Raw genomic sequence first — 18,631 nt, 5'->3', positions numbered from 1 at the left:
AGGTCATTCAAGGGAAACAGATGCTGATGATGATCCACCAGCCTGTAGAACCACTGAAGGTACCATAATAGCGTAATTCCTTACTAATGGCATCACTAAGCAAGACCGAGCACAGTGCAATCGGCTCGTAGTTGACGACGCACTCATGGACCACTTCGCAGCTCAAAGACTGCGAGCTCCTAGCTCCTACTCATCGGTCATGTCAATATAAGTTTGAAACTGTCAAAGATTTATGCCAATGTTGTATGCAAAAGTTGTTATTTTATAAAACTAATAAAAGAAAAATAAAACAAAGACAATGGACAGCACGTCTGTGGACAAATTACAATACATAAAATACCATCTTATTGTAGTTAGTCTTAGTTGTACTAGAAAGCCATTGTAACAGCAGGCACAAGGGATATAACATCCTAGTTCTAAAGTTTGGTATGGCATTGGCGATGTAAGGGGACCACTTAGTATCAGGTGGTCTATTGGCGGTCCACTTACCAAAAAATATCGAACTATTTTCGATAAATTTATACTTAGCACTACCGCTTGATGTATGATGTCACTTGGTCATGGTTGTTTGTTTGCTCTCTTTACAATGAAATGATTAAAAGTTTAGTTAAATGATTTACTTATGTTTTATGTACGACTAATAAGTAGGCGATACATATTCATTGTTTTTATTAATACTCATGATATATTTTCCAAAATGTCCAGTTTCAACAACTTGATTTCAATCAAAAAAATAACACTTTTGTACCGGGAGTGCGATTTCCACGACCCAATTGTTCGGCAGTCTTTTTGATGTATGGTAATCTTCCGTATCTGTAATGTCTTTAGGTAATGACTTCGAAAGTGCCTCTTTTTGTTTCATTTAATTATTTAATCGTGTAACGAATATATCTTAATAGTTAAATGAAGTAGCAAATGTCTATGGGATTATCTTAATGTTTTTGATAAGTATCTATACACTATGTAGATATGTGACAGTACGCCAGAAGGCTATGTGTGAGTAGGGTCTGCCGGGCCTGACAGTAATAAATACGTATATAGAGCATTGAAAGCATACGTGACCGGCGTTATGTGATAATAATACAAATTGTACTTCCTCCATTGTCTGTACTGTCAGACACATGATGAGATTGAACTGTCACTATTCCGGTACGGTTAGGTAAGATTGTATTAGCATTTGTAGTGTATTTTGGGCCAAGAGAAAGATTAAACCATAATTTAATTGAATCATCACTTTGAAACACAATATTGTGTTCTATTTAACTTACTAATTCTATTTTTATCCAAAGCATTTAGTCGTAATTATGATTATCGTAATTAAATGTTGAGCCTCATTATTGTTTAACTATTAAAATATTTTGGTTATTGTAAGTCTATGTTACATTTGCTTTAAAATAACGGCATTTATTAACAGTTTCTCTTTGCATCCCGATCCTTGACTAAAATTCCAGCTCATATCCTGGTGTTCATCATTTATATAACTAATATGAATGTGTCTATAAATAAACTGACCGATACAACCCGCAATGAATTTATATATAGTTTGAAGACATCTTATGGGTTTATATTTGGCTGAGTTTGTGCAGTCGTTTCGCTGTTTTGGAAGCATATTAGTAATTTCGGCTGTAACATATTTAGACATTGACTGCGGTCTGCGGATTTTATAATAAATTACTTTAAATGTTTATGGTTGCATAGATACTACATTTTGCCAGTAATTGCAGATTTCTCAAGTTTTTCATAAAAATATAGGTTAATAATTGTTCAATTGGTAAAATTTAGAATTTGACTTGTTCATACCCTAGTGAGCCAGTGTTGGTTAAAACCATTACCATGAGGCCATTAGCCTGTCCGCCTACTTATTCTTTATAAAAAGTATTTTAAAAGCAAGTAAGTTCATTAGACGCAATGTACAAAAAATAGAGTGATTATTACATCAATTCCGTAAATACTGAACAAAATAAAAATAATATTATTACACCACTTTGAATTTAGTTTACACTATTATCAAACCTATGGAATTATCCAAACCAAGTCAATTTAGATTAATTTAATTCAATTTTGAACAAGTCTAATTCCAAATCTTACAAATTAAATAATTATTAACTTAAACTAATTAAACCATATTATAATGAAAAATGTGAAAAACATTGAGAAAGTAAACACCGGAACACAACTATATTAAGTACGCGCTGTTTTTGAGTAGGATATCTGATGCGTGGGTGGTACCTACGGATAAAACATATTCTACCTCCTCCTTGCTACCTCCACTCACTTCTTTTTGCAATGTAAAAATAAATGACTACCGGTGGTGTGATGTATATTTTAGGAACATTAGTTAAAGTGCATCAAGCCGCGCAATATAGAGCGGTTTGAAGGGTATTATTAGTAGATATGACTACTTACATGTTTGGGCATTATTTTAACACTTATATACCAAACTGAAACTGTTCACTTACCGCCAAACATCATGACTTTATATTGATATGTTCTGGTTTAAATGGGAAGTGAGCCAGTGTAAAAACAGGAACAAAGACGCATGTTAGATTCCGTGGTGTACTCTCCCAGTCAGTGTCCCAGTCAATTACCCAATTCTACGAGTAAAGGTGAGATGACATTTACTCTAAGAAGTTAGATGATACAAAATATGACTGTTTTTTTTTAAACGATTAGTTGTGTCACATTTAAAATAGTTTTTTTATTTTATATTTGTTGAGTATTCTTCATAAAACAAAGACAAAACTAGATTTTAATTGCCTCGATAGGCTCGCTAATGGCTAGCTTAAAATACCCTGAGCTTTGGGGTTTAAATAAAAGATTAACCAACAATAAAAATAAAATATCAAAATAACCATTACCGGACGTGTCCGATTTTAGAAAGCATACCAGCCGATAAATTTTAGGTTTATAGCCGTGTATTTTCTGTACAAACTTGACGAAAAATATCTAGTATAAACTATAAGTTTCTACCCTAATTAACTAACTAACTACTCAAATTTTGTGGAAATAATTATATTTAATATCACCAGGTTTTACTTTTAATTTAAAAAGGTCACAAATGTAAAATATAAAGAATATACAACAATGAAAATGACATTTTTTTTTATTTCTCTGAGGGCTATTTTATGAACTCGTTTGTGATATAGTTACTGGTTTGTTATATAGGTACGTACACAAATATTATCTAACGAAATACCTAAACAAAATAATTGAAACCAATAATAAATCATTTCCCGAACGAAATTATTATACTTTATCTCTTCTCATACACTTCAGACTTTTATATAATTTATCAATTGTAAAGTGTCATCTAAAGGTCCTGATATTACAAAGCATGATAAATTATTGTAAACGTTTCAAAGCGAAATGGACACAATTATTTGAAAACATTTCTATACAGGTGTGACAAAAATAAGCAACACTATTTTAAAATCATAAATTGATTTTATTATATATATTTTTCTGATACCAATTTAACTAGAACCAAATATTATTCTATGATATTACTATATTAATTAATTAAATTATTGAAACTCATTTTTATCTTTTCACGCGATATAAAAGAAAATCTTTTTTTTTCCTGAATTTACTAGACTATATACTATATAGTTTTGTGAAACTATTTTATATTTAAATTTCGTGTTACTCCAACCACGAATAGAGTAAAGTCATCTCTCCTTTCAACCGACACATGTAGCTCACTCCAGGAACGGAAGTTGGATTATTAACAAAAAAAATGTTGTACTATTAGTAACTACGTATTTAACTATGTATAGCGAAGAGTACGGGGACCGAGATCATCTTCGGCCTCTGTAGAGAACTCCGCCGAGCTACGAGCGTATCTCTCAAACCCGTACCGAAGACGGCTAGTTATTTTATGCGGTTACTGCGCATAACTCGGTACCGGGTATTTTTCTGAAGGATTCTATGGCGAAATAAAGAACATAATGAATTCGTTACATAAAACATTAAACTTTCAGTACATTTTTAGTAGATACGTTTTTGTAGTAGTTTCGGAAGAGTCTAAGGGAAATTACCCTATTCTATAAAGGGAAGATATTGGCTGGATGTCATTCTGGCCGCTGATTGAATGGCGCCGCTCAGTAAAAAGGCTTAGCTGTTATATGAATGTACAATTAAACAAGTTGGCTGTGACAGCAATATGAAACATTTGAGTTATTATATAATAACCAAAATATATCATTATATTATAATACAATGATATAATACAATGATATGTATTATAATATAATGATATATTTTGGTAAATATCAATGATTGCTATGAAATGGAATCTCAACAAATAGAAAGCAAATTACTTTTATTCAGAAAGTTTATTATGTAAAAACAGTAATCAATGAACTAAAATCAACGTTACTGCATAAAATGTATTTTTTTTATTTTCTCAGCACTCGTGAAACGGTTAAAGTGTTATGCGATCTTTCTGAAATATTGTATAGCGGGTCACGTAAATGTATTTCTGAGAACTCTAAGAGCTCTTGTTGTTCATTTAAATAACGTTCGAGTAGTTAAAACATTTGACCATCATCATAATAGTTATTTTTTACATTTTTTCTATGAAAAACAGTGTACATAGTTTAATTTATTTTAAATACTAATAACTTTTTTACTTTAAATAAACGCTTTAAAAAAGGCGTGGGTTGTGCTATTTGATGTATTATATATTATTATACAATTCTGGGAGATTGATCGCTTGCTCTATATTGATTTTATTATGGTATTCATTTATTTTATCCTTTTTATTAAATAAATAAATTGATGGAATGGCACAAGATAAAAAGTAATAATTGACCTATTAATACACTTTAAAATCGGCTTAAAATTATCGCTGTAGGTAGTTCTTAAAATAATCTAAGTACGTCACAATTGTTTGATTTAAAACAATTGATATATTATCAAAAAAATATTTAATCGATTAACGTAACATGTAATAATCGATTTATATCTAAATTTATAATTAATTATCATTTTATTATTAAAATACATATATGCACTTATAATTGTAGAATTAATTAATAAATACTAGAAAGAATGAAAACTGAGAAAAGTTATAAGTAGTGTCTTTTTATTTTTATTATTGCATATGAAAATGAAACTTTAATGAAATGAGATTCTCAATTGTGTATAAATGTTAATCGTTCTCTCATTCCGGTCCATTACTGTTTTCCAAGTGAAAATCAATAGTCAATACTCTTAATACAATACGGTGGCTTTATAGAAATGGATTTATGTAATGGTAATATATAAAGCCGCAAAATTGTATGTACTATTTTTTTATGTAGATAGATTATTTTATATTAAAATAATGCACTTGACATTTAATATCATTATGTAGTATTATGGTTGGTTGTAATACCTAAAAGTTAAAAATAGGTTTATTAAGTCTATTGAGGCTTACATTCAATATGTAATAAATAAATATACTTATGTGATGTGAGAGTATGATAAATATACATAAGGGTATTATATGGTCATAAGTATATTAATAGAATGTGACAATAATAATCGAACATAGACAAAGTAAGCTAATATATAAGGTTTATATGTAGATTTAAATTATCATAGAAAAATGCTTTTGCCTTTAAAATATCCGCGTGCTTAATTTACATTTTCATTTAATTTCATCATTTTCATCCATACTACAAACAACATGTATCTCTGCTCTACACTCAGTCGTTCAATTCATTTCGTAGAGTGAATACATTAACAGATGAAATAAATCTTTATATCAATCTGATTTCGAATTTATCCACGCCATACATAGAGTCCAATTGGTTTGATATTGCCTAGAGATTAACTGCCAATATTACATTAAAAGTCGTTTTAGCAAAATATACTCTGACTACGCTATTTATCACGATGAATTCATAATGAATCATCGTTATTGAGGGCTTTCATCGTGACCCATTGTACAATGAATTCTTCAAGACTTATTTACCACGAATCTTCCTCCTACAATTAACTATATAATTCTATGGGCTGGTTCTAAAAGGGTCAATAATTAATAACCCTTACTTTTGACAATCTGAATAGAAACAATGAATAAATGATATTTGTTTTATAGAAAATACTATGCCTTTTTGTGTAATATTTTTGGTTTTTGTAGTCATTATATCAAGTTTATGCCGACTTTGTACAGGGAATTTCTTTTGGCAATAAGCAATGATTTAGTTTACATTTTTCTCTTCAATATCTTATATGTAAAATGCAATGCTCGGACTGCCTATCATAGTACTAATTAAAAACAGTAAGATACAGAGGCTTGAAATTTGATGGTGATGTTCGTTTTTTATTTTCAAGGCGCACTAAGAAAGAAAATAGTATATGTAAAAGTTTACTACCTATATTACTTTATGGGATAATTTGGGATGGATTCCTAATAAAATAATATAGTGTTTTCTATTTATTGTCTTTATTCCATATTTATCTGGTCGATTCATTTCATCCAAAGCCTTATTTTTAGCACAACACCTTAACAATATGGTCATATAGGGGTCACGGATTAGAGCGACGTGGTGAGCTGAAAAAACGCTTTTACTATTATGTACTTTTACTTACCAAGGCGAAGCTATGATGTAAGTCTTAACACAAGTATAAAATAATGACCACTTGCCGATTTTTATCAATAGCATTCACATACAAAGCCGGAAATCGCGTCATATCAATATCTAATGGAAGATTTTAATATAGCGTTTTTACTTGATAAACATTTGCTGAAAAACATACCCAGTGCATATTTAAGTTATTTTAATAAGTAATACGAACAAGCCTCTCTTACTACTACGCAAATTCATTCAATGTATACATACATATATGTCCTATTTTTTACAGAATAATCTTAAAAAAGTACGAGCCTCTAAATCTTATATTCTAAAGGACTGGACAATAGGTTTTAGGCGGATCACGTTTACAGTGAATTATATTGCATTCTCGAAAGCATTATGCTGTTATTACTGATTTCCATGAACACCCAACAGCGCAGAAAAATAACTAAATGTAAAGAAAATTGCTATTTGGGAGAAAACTTTTGTAGAAATATAACACATTACCTATTTAATTAATTTAATGACCTTATTTATACGGCTATAACATGAAATATTCATTTATTTATTGAAATTAATTTATTATTGCTCAAACCGGAAATAATTTAACTGCTCCTTCCTGTAACGTGGCATGATGTTATAATATAATCTAAAACCTTTTAAAATATTTAGGCTATCCGACCCAAAATGTATTTTCAATTCGGTCAGGTAGATTCTGTGATTAGCGCGTTCAAACATACGAATATAATCATCAGTTTTATAAATTTTTTTTAGTTTTTAATGTATACATTAAACTAAATTCAATGCAAATATTTTTGAGTATCTGTTTATGTACCACATGTACATATTTTGTATTAAACTTTTTATATAAATTCTACAAGTTATATGATTTTAAACGTTCGTCACGATCCTATTCACCTCCGTTGGTACTCATTGTAAGATATATTATTAAGAAAATTCGATATATAATATTAAAATATTACATTCGTTCAGAATCTAAGGATATCTAAACAAAAATCCTCGACATATTCTTCTGTAAGCTTAACGCATATCGAAATCAAATAAGTTCTTTAATACGTGATACTTATTACTGTCATTCCATTTTCTTAATTGTTTTTTTTATTTATATATATTGTTTTTTTTTTTTAATTATTAAATGGGTGAGAACGGGTAAATTGATAATGCAACAGAAAAGTAGCGAAGGCGCTTGATGTTGAAACGTCAATCGTTACCACGTTTAGATGCTGGCTCTGCAGACGATAATGAGGATGTAAATTGGCGTATAGGGAGCAAGGAGACCGGGGGGAGAAGAGGTGGCCCGGGTAACCTGTGGCGTATCTGTTGCGCCCGCCCTCCCGGCCTGCCGCTCCCGGCCGCAGGCAGTCTGTCTCCCCGCGCCGGCAAGCCGCGCCGTTCGCGAAATAACGCGCGTACTTCCGTACAAAAGCACGTGTTTGTTAATACTCTTGTGTTTAAAAAATGCACAATGTACACCCAAAGTTTTTACGTACTTAATAAATTGAGTTCGCTCAATCTGTAACTTCGTTCTCAAGATTTCACGTTAAGGTAATTGTGTTGTGATTAATTTCATGACTAAAAAAATATATAATTTTAACAATATATAGTCTCGGACTGCTTACTTTAAAATTTAATAATAATTATTATTCTTTTTTTAATTAAAAAATATGAGTATTGTATGAACCATAAAGTTATAAATATTTTGTAATAAGAATTAATTATTTTATATTGATCTAGTGATTAAACATGTACTTATTAATAAAATAATTCTTCCAATTATTACTAGTAGTGCTATATAGGATTTAAATTTATGTCTCGTTTTCGTCGGGTACATATTTATAATAATAATTTAGTCTATATTAATAAACATTGAAACCTGTCGAATTCTTAATATAAAATATACAATATTAAAATTCATTTAAACAACAAGCTGAGCCGTAAGTATACATAAAATAATCATGATGAGCTTATATTTTTTAAAATAATCCTTTTTTAAATATTTTTTGAAGATATATGTACAGTATCTTGATTTATACCTCGCTCTAGGTAGTGCTGTATATTGTGAATACATAATTGAATATGAAATATTCAAAATATAATTTTAATTGCTTAACATAACTGCAAATATAGTTACGTGATTACGATCAAATATAAATATTTATTTAGAGTTTAAAAATAATGTGTGTATTAACTGAAATTAACTAATAATGTTTCTTCATTAGAGTCACTATACACATTTAGCTTTTCGATAGAATATTTTTTCACCATAAACATGCGCGCTATCGTAGCAATACAGGTGGTCATATAGACTTTTTTATGAGTAAATCCGAAGCTCAGAATATGAAGTGTATCTTCCATGCTAATAAACAATCATCACAGGGAGTCACGGAACAAACCTCGGTCATTAGAGAACTAAACTTATCGCATACATTCTGTCCATTATCTTTATCTGATATCTCGGATCGATACAGATATATTATTAGTGCTAGTACAGTCGAACATATCGCGTAACCTTGGACTTAAATGATTCTTAACGCATTGATATAAATTTATAAAAATTATAAATATTTTATTAGAGAAAAAAAACATAATATCAATTCGATTTATTCAGTTAATGTCAAGCGCGGTTAAAGTTATAAAAGTGTTATAAAATGACTGAAGAGTTAAGTGTCGAGTGAAGTGATTTTGCGGTAGCTGTCGGCAGGGGTCCGATGGCCGACCGGGCCGCTAGATCGATCCTTCCCGCCACGCCGCGCACTCGTTGAGTGCATCCTACGTGTGCACCCTCGGCTATGCCAGTTTTGATTTCCTACAGCGACAGAACAAGTAATCTCCTGGCGCCGCGCTGAATAAACGTTTCACGTAAACTTGCGGGCTTACCTTCAGATAACTAGGTCAGAAAATATCACGTAATATATAATTCATATTCATATGAAACGCTTGCAATTTGTTTATAAGACTTGGATGTAATAAGATGAGTACAAAGAGATACACTTAGACTTATATATGTGACCAAACAATTTATTTATTTTTCCCTAGAAGTTAATAATATTTTTATCCACTTTTAAATACTATAAATATATTATATTTTTAAGAGTTATGTTCAACCAAATACAAATTAAATTTTAATATAATGTCTCGGAACAGTTTAATAATTGAAAATTCTTAATTCGCTAAAAATGAAACACAAAAACTACTTTTACACTGATTCGTCACAATTATCAAGACCATTATCAGATAATCGAGTCACTTTGCAAAATTATCGTAATAATTACAGAGAAAAATGAGACAATTACATAATTAAAAACTTAGCGTACTTAGGTTATCATTAAATTTTTTAAATCTCCTTATACATTTTACAATTATACTAATTGAGCTATTATACGCTAAAGAACCTACACTTTAATATTTCTTGAAATTATGACGACGGTCGCTTTATCAATCTCAAATTATAATTTATAAAATAGTTTGTTAGTCGGTGTCAGATCGCGCAGATTGAAGCGTTCTGTACTCTGTAGCAAACGTAATACAAACAACACGAAACATTGTTATCTATTCGCCTCTTACACGGTATGTAGAGGCACGAGTGCAAATTTATTGAAAGAGTCAAGCAATCAATCAAAATATACTTTATTCAAGTAGGCTTTTACAAGCTCTGATGAATCATAATTTTTTAGAGCTATGTTAAAAGTAAAGCAAACACCAGTTCGGAATGTAGATTCTACCTAGAAGAACCGGCTTGAAACTGCACTAGAATTATATATGTAATATATCCTGATTGAAAGTCAACAAATAATATATCACCCCCACAACAGCCTAATTTTTATTTTTAACAAGTGATCTGCTAAGTTGAAATAATGGAGGTATTAAGATTATTTTTGAAGGAAATTCTTGCAAACTTATATTTGCGACAGGTAAACTAACAGTCATAATACAAGGTTTCCATCATTGATTTAAATTTCTCAATAATCATTTATCTTATTAAATTAATGTATTACGGTGTTTGAACACAAGTTGCCGACACGAAAATACTTTCACCGAAATACCACAATCATAAACCAGCGTGGTAGACGGCAAATATTTATTTACATTACACTACACGCTCTGAAAAAATATTTACGATAGGGTTGGTAGGTGAAACAAGTAAATCATTATTTCTTAGACTCAGGACAGTGGAAATAGCCACAGGGTCAACGGATGAGATTTACGGTCATCGTAAGACTATTTTTAATGTTAGGTTTATTGTATAAAGTTTATCTGTTTTATTTTTAATGACTTCGATTTTTGAATGCATTTTATTTATATATAAAGGAAACGTGTACACATATTTTAATAAATATATTAGCCTAGGCATTATAATTTCTCCGTTCCCTTGACTCGATTTAATACAAAAACCTTATTTACTCCTTCGAACATTTAATAAGCATTTTATAAATATTTACACAATTAAAAGCAAAAAAGCTAATTTAGCAATTTTTCGGGCTATAATTGCGCGTTTATTGAAGATATATTGAACAAAAAATTTGTAGTCGTCAAACTAGACACTAAATACGATTACGTTTAAGATACAATCTCGTTAGATATGCAGGGAATTGCAATGTATACTTACATTGTTCGAGTTTACATAATTGCTTATGTTATAATTACTAATAATTGTTTTTTTTATTATTTTATTATAACATACTGTGTCTGCTAATATTTAATATCAATTTCTGTGACACCCTATAAAATTTATTGGGAAAAAAATATAATACTAGACTATATATGTGTTTAAATATGTTATTGGACATTTCATTTTAGGAATTGTATGATTATTTTTTCTTTTTTTAATCTATGGAACTGTTCCTTTTGAATAATATATTCCTTTTCCTTTCCTTTTGAATAAATAATAAGTTCATTTTCTTCCTTTTATAAAAAATATTTAAAAAAACGTACAATAATTTTCAAACAAAATACAATGAGTGAAATAATAACAATTAATAACAAAATATGATTTATATGAGAAATGACCTAGGTATGTATTCAATATCTTATATAAATCCAACTTTAGCATTAATATTTTATTTATGTTTGGTTAATAGTTTAGCTTATTTTTCTGATTACATCGCTGTATGTACTGCATATGCAGTTACTGCATAGTCACGTATTTTGTAACTGCAGCAAATGTAGGCACGTGTAATGGACAAGATAATCTACCTTCTTGTAAACAGAGAGCTACTACGCTTCACAAAGGACAACGAGTTAATTAGGTCGTTTGATAATGTCGAATGAGGTTCCTTTAATCCTACCTATCATGGAGCCAGCTTCCAACACAGTCCATTAGGTGTACTGTATCACACACATCACATGACTTGATTTAAAATATGAAATATATAACCTACTTATGATTTTGTTAAGTTTTAAATATGAAGCTTCACAAAATAATAACTTGCATGAGAATACATTTATATAATAACAAATAGGGTAAAGTAAAGTTTGCCCACATTCTGTTTACAACACGGTTGAAACACTTATTTACTTTAAGTGAATATACGTAAAGTGCTCTTATTTAAGTTTCATTATAAACTTTTTTTTTCGGTTTTCGATCGAAAAACGTTAAAAAAAATATATAATACGTAATACTTAAAGCGTTGCACTACATTTGAAGAACAATAATATAAGCAATAAAAATAAATAGGCAACATACCCTCTGATTACGTATGTTTTTAACGATTTTTTTACATAAAAATTCCGCGTATTCGCAATGCCCTCTGTTGCCTAATTGAGGTACAAACTTTTGACACTTTTTCCCGCAAATACACAGCCTACATGGTATGAGATGCGTAGGATATATTTAATGGTAACGCCCAATCAAGGTGTAATTTTTCTTTAAATTGTTTTTTTTTGTGCGCCTGCATATTTTTAACATCCCTCATTTTTTAATATACCTCTTAAACGGAACGGAACAATGTCACATTGTAATTTCATTTTTAAAACTGTCGGTTATTGTTTATTTTTATCAAAAGTATTAAAACATTATTAGTAACATATATACTAAGTAAAGGTAAAGCCAAACTACCGCATTATTTACGTAGAGAAGATAAAAAATTTGGAATACAGGAGAGTCCTGCTAATCGGATCCCGAATGTCCGGAGAATTACTTAACTGGAAGGTAGTAGTGTCTCAGATTTTGAGTCGAAAACTTTGGTCATGAGAGTATGCGTCATGAAATATGTAATATGTATGTACAAAATATATTTTTTGTATTCTATTAGTTCATGGTTGTTTCGATTTTCCGTTCCGATTAAGTTTAAATTTTGTAAAGTTGTTGTTTTCAATTGCATGAGAGTTTGTGGAATTAATGCTTTCAATCGGCGGCACTAGGGTCGTTTTGAATAATTTACAAAAAATTAAATTGATTTGATTTATCAACTTTAATTAATCTATAATAAAATGGTATTTTGGGTATAAGTATACTAATATTTTTCATTATTAAGAAACTAAACTTGTAAACGAAATATTTAATAAGGCCGAGTTGATTAAATTTTTCGCCGCAAATTTCATTAAAACTTAGAAGTAAAATTTACATTTCAACATAATTTGTTTTCGTTAATATTTTCATATATAACTATGTAAATAACGAAATTTTTGGTGTTAGAAAGTAAAAATAAAATATATACATAAATATACCCATAACGGAATTTCATTAATATAACTATATGAATAAAAAAATAACATACCCAGTAGTACGTACGTATATTTATTTTTGTTTAGTCGTAGTTGAACAATAATGTTTATGTTTGAAGTGGCGGGCTTACAGTCGATAATGCGTGATATTGTACAGTTGCGTTTAATACATCCGATTTACGAATCAGGATCTGGTTATAATGGAGATACGAAATAAAAAATCTATACAGTTTCCTAAATATATATTACATCAGTTACAATTACGAGTATAATATGCCTACGAACTCTTAACAAATTTACAGTTTAACGGGTATCTCGGTGCATTAACGCCACGCCGAAGCTTTTCAATTCAATACGGTTTTGTTTTTGCATTCGTTTGTGACACAGATTTAAATAGTTTGAATTGAATTGGTTTGATGTTATTTAAACCATTTGTAAAATAAACGTGCATAAAATCGAATGTAAAAATATACATGCATTTTAATTGGTTTATTTATAAAAACTAAAGCTTCGTGAACATGATGGTAGCAAGAGCACCGGATGACAAAATTTTATTACGAAATAGCTACTTCGTGCCCGCGACATCGTACGCGTTTGAATTTTACAAAAAAGTTATTTTTGTAGCCTAAGCTAACATCAGTTTTCTGCCAGTGAAAGTCCCATCAAAATCGGTCCATCCGTTCCAGAGATTAGCCAGAACAAACAAACAGACAGGCAGACAAAAATTGAAAGAAATGTTATTTTTTTATATGTACCGTGTATACATTTAGTAATTTTTTTAATATTACAAACAGACACTTCAATTATATTATATGTATAGATAATCCCGTGTACAGAGATGCCTTTTCGCAATTTTGTATATTATACGACTGACGACGGCCAGTATAATGCCGCTTAAGCAGCTGCTTACATATGCATACATTAAGTCGTACATTTTTTAAATTTATCTTTTCATATTCATAAGATAATATCTTAACTTTTCAACAAGAATATGAAATAGGTACACGTCTCGTGGCGTGTTAAATTATTTAATATTATCTTTTACATTAATTACGTAAGATTAACTTAATATTTTTTCGTAATTGAAGTATTGTCGTTGATAATAAAAAAATTAAAACATATATCGCTTAATTTATCAACTGCATTTTGATCTCTAATTTACTATTAATGCAATATTTTCGGTAAAATGGTGTGCCAGCGCGGAGCTAGCGCGGTTGGGATACGGTTTCAGTGGGGTATATATATGTATATCTATATAGCGGTCGGACACTGGTACAGCTGCAACATAATTACGCGTAGATGATCCCGACAATCGAATCTATCCAGGTGAATTACATAATTACGACAAAATACATTTTTGCTTAGTAGAACACCACAAATTATTGTGCTGTGATTCTTGTCCCAAAACATTGTTTATCATAATAAATGGTTACAAGAGAAAACTAAATTGCCAAACAAACTTATACTTACAAAAAAAAATTTTTTACTATATTTTTCATTAATTTTTTTCGGTTGAATATCATCAAATACTTTTTACAGGCGTTTTAGTCTAGTCGGCATTTCACTAGAATTGAGACAGTCAGCAACAACAAAGGTTCCTGACTTTTAAATATTCATAAACGATCTTTTATTTCTGCTTCGAACCCGTTTTAAACTGTTCTCGAAAATTCGTTGTAAAAAGAAAGACACTACATTTACACTATCAACCTGCGATAGGTACTAATAAAGCACATTTTACAATTAAATGTATCATGTAATATTTTATTGTGTTTTTGTTTCATTATCAATTTCTTCAAAAGACTATCAGTCACAGCTTATGCCAGTGTTGGTTCGATGATATACTTACATTTTACAGAATTTCATCAGGTACATGCAATTTCCTCAAAATATTTTAGCTGGTTCAGGAACTAGCTGTTACCCAACCGCTTTACTGTACATTATATAATAATAATAACATAATAAAAACCGGCAAAGTGGGAGTCATCTATCAAATGATCAAAAAAATCACGTTTGTTGTATGGGAAATACAACTCCTGTGAAAGTTTTAATTGTCTATCACGATTCATGAGATACAGCCTGGTGACAGACAGTAGGACGGACAGCGGAGTCTGTAATAGAGTCCTGTTTTACCCTTTGTGTACGGAACCCTAAAAATTCAAAAATATAATTGTATATAACGCACATTGACGCTAAATAAACTTATATATATTATAATAAATATCTATCCAGGCAAGCACTATTGAGCTGTTCTGTGCTTAAGATCATCTGCGGACAATATCTATCCTTTTTAGTATTTTTTTATCATAAAACATAAAAGAAAATTCATTTAAATTTGATATCCGTCGATATTCACTCAAACCTCCCCTATATATATAGCTAAAAAGATTTTATGATATGTATTTCAGATACAATATATGTCATTATATATAATTCATGTTTTTGGACTATCTATATAACATATATTTGGACTATATACAGGGTTATTGGTAATTCGACGTATTCCCGTTAGGATTGTTAGGAGGGTGACTATTTGCATAATGCAAAAGTGAACCATTGTTGAGTTATCGCGTTTTTTAGATTTTTTCAAAATAAGTCAAAAATGCAACTTCAAAAATTTATTAAAAAAAAGTATCAATCAAAATCTATTTTTTTCTTCTGATTTATAATAACATTTATTATAAATCAGAATTATATAATAACAGTTAGATATTAAATCAAGAATTTCATAAAACAGAAGACAAATAATAATAAAATCTCCTACTAATACCCAACTAACTTTTACTTTATAATAAGTACGTAGCTTTGTACCTTTCATATGAATATTTTAGAGCAAACGGACGTCACTCTTAGACCGCTATTATATTGTATCTCGAACTGATTATTAAAAATTAAAATTAAATTAAATCACTTCAAAAATAATATGCAACCAACCGTCCTAACCAGCACTTTAGTATTTATAATATAAATATGTATTTTAAATGGACTAGTTTGAATTTCAATGTGAAATACGCAATATTTTTTATTATAGTGCTTAAAATTAATATGCTATTTATTTGTATTTCTGTCAATTAAACATAACTACAGTTGTCGTTGTTTTCCCCTCTTTTATACATAATTTTTTTTATGATAATTATTTATAAATTGATGTTGTCGCAGACTTCGTCAGTTTTATTGGAGATCTACATATATACGAAGATTTTTTGTATCTGTTATTGATTGGGCAGTGTTCGTATCAATGGCGTCTGGAGCGACAACGTTCTCTTCTAGTACTTAAATATAAAACATTACCATAATATTATGTAGACCTTGACGTAACCTAGACGTGTCGATATATATATGTTAACCATTTATTTGTCCCGCAAGTCACTTATGAGTCTTGGTTCAGTGAAGTTGTTAATTATAACCTAATAGGCTATTTGACTGGTTTATAAAATCCATTTTATATTATTTAGTAGAGGTTAAGGAAACCAGTACAAGTTATGTTTTTTAATTCTAGTATTACTTTATAAGTTACAGGGGGTGGACACACATTTTGCCACTTTGGAAGTGTCTCTAGCGCAAACTATTCAGTTTAGAAAAAAATGATATTAGAAACCTCAATATAATTTTTTAAGACCTATCTAGATACAGGCATGGATTTGATGAAAAACATTTTTTTGAGTTTCAGTTCTAAGTATGGGGAACCCCAAATTTTATTGTTTTTTTTTTAATTTTTGTGTGAAAATCTTAATGCGGTTCACAGAAAACATCTACTTACCAAGTTTCAACTGTATAGTTCTTAGAGTTTTGCAAAAAAATGGCTGTAATATACGGACGGACAGACAGACAGGCATGACGAATCTATAAGGGTTCCATTTTTTGCTATTAGGCTACGGAACCCTAAAAACGGCTGTTTGCTAGTTAGTCGTATTTTTAAATGGACGTTTTGGATTCCTTACGTTTTGCTATTTAAATGTCTATTGATCATAGCATTATAATGTCAGTAAGACCTCATAATTATATTTTTAAATTATAATTAATAAAAAATAATAAATAAAAATTGTCTAATCTTTCTACTCGTTTATTCTGTATTCTGAGTCTTTGTGTAATGTTTCAATGAATATACTATTATGAACAGCTCTTATTTAAGCTTGTTATCTGTATATAAATTCCAAAACCAAAGGTTCTACGGTGTTATTAAAACGATTTTGTAATATATTCATATTGAATTTAAAATATATTAACAAAATTTTTGAGTTGACGTCGTAATATATTATGATCAAACACAAAGTCAAGAATTCATTCAGTCTGTTCCAATAAATGTCGAAATATTTAAAGATACGTTATCTATTTTAGTGATAAATTAAAAAGAAAATAAACATTAAAATATTACGTTATATGTTTTCTTTACTTATAAATTATTTCAATACTAATAAATTTTGGTGTTTAAAATCAGCCGGACACCCCATAAAGGCCACGTTTTTATATAAGTCAAGCGACAGAAACAAAAACAAAATATTTTCATTAAAATGTTTACAGATTTTAAATTTATATAAGTTATATTTACAAATTAACAAAGAGCGTTTAACGCTTACGCACATAAAAGATGACAAAGATACAACTAAAACTCAATCTTAACTTGAGCAACCGCATCTTTAAACCTTACTCCAGCTCTTTGTGTTCGGTCGTGCTCAACCCTTTGTAGAAAGATTAAGTTAAATCTTAGAATTTGATTAGAGTCTCGGTCTTCAAATCTCTAGTATATAGTAGTTATTATTTGGTTATTTATATTACGAACCAATATATGCGGGTGAGCGAAAATCACTAACATAATAATTTTGCCAACTATGTATTTAAATAAATGAGGTCATTGAAATACCTCTTCATAAAAATATTACGCTGAACTCAGAAAGTATTTTATTCGTTAACAACGATTTTTTTTTAATATTGCGTTGTTAATTTTTTTTATAAGTAGGTATATAATATGATCAAAATACATAGCTTCAATTTTATGTACATATGTAATTGTATGTAGTTTAAACATTTTTTATATAAAAGGCAACGAAGTGAGATAAGACAATATTTGATTTATTTTTATTTCTTGCAAAAAGTTTGTATAAATTTTCTATCTTTTATGATAAACGTATTACCTACCGAGACTTTGTTCAAGAACACCGAGAAAAATATAACAAATACACCGATTTTTTTATGTGTGTATCTGTGTATATATGTGTATGTAGTGTGTAATCTATAAAAGTACAAAAGAAACGGCCAGGACAGCTTTTATCTTTTATAGGTGTATGTAAACAATTCTACAGCTAAGTAGTTGTAAACACAATTGATAGATAAATATGTCAAGAACACATTTAATCACGGTTAAGTTAACTCATACTGGAAGATATAGC

General features: G+C 29.6%; 1 protein-coding gene across 1 annotated transcript in view; it reads left to right on the top strand.

Moving 5' to 3' along the window:
• The first annotated feature begins 8,968 nt into the window (after positions 1–8,968).
• The window catches only part of LOC113400007 (potassium voltage-gated channel subfamily H member 8), a 64,229-nt gene continuing 54,566 nt past the window's right edge, over positions 8,969–18,631 (top strand). Inside the window, exon 1 of the mRNA XM_026639350.2 lies at positions 8,969–9,475. The gene's annotated coding sequence lies outside the window, so the exon portion shown is untranslated. The remainder of the gene's footprint in view (positions 9,476–18,631) is intronic.

The sequence above is a fragment of the Vanessa tameamea genome, chromosome 8, assembly GCF_037043105.1.
Source record: "Vanessa tameamea isolate UH-Manoa-2023 chromosome 8, ilVanTame1 primary haplotype, whole genome shotgun sequence".
NCBI classification, from domain to species: Eukaryota; Metazoa; Arthropoda; class Insecta; order Lepidoptera; family Nymphalidae; genus Vanessa; species Vanessa tameamea.
This window is presented reverse-complemented; position numbering and strand designations above follow the sequence as displayed.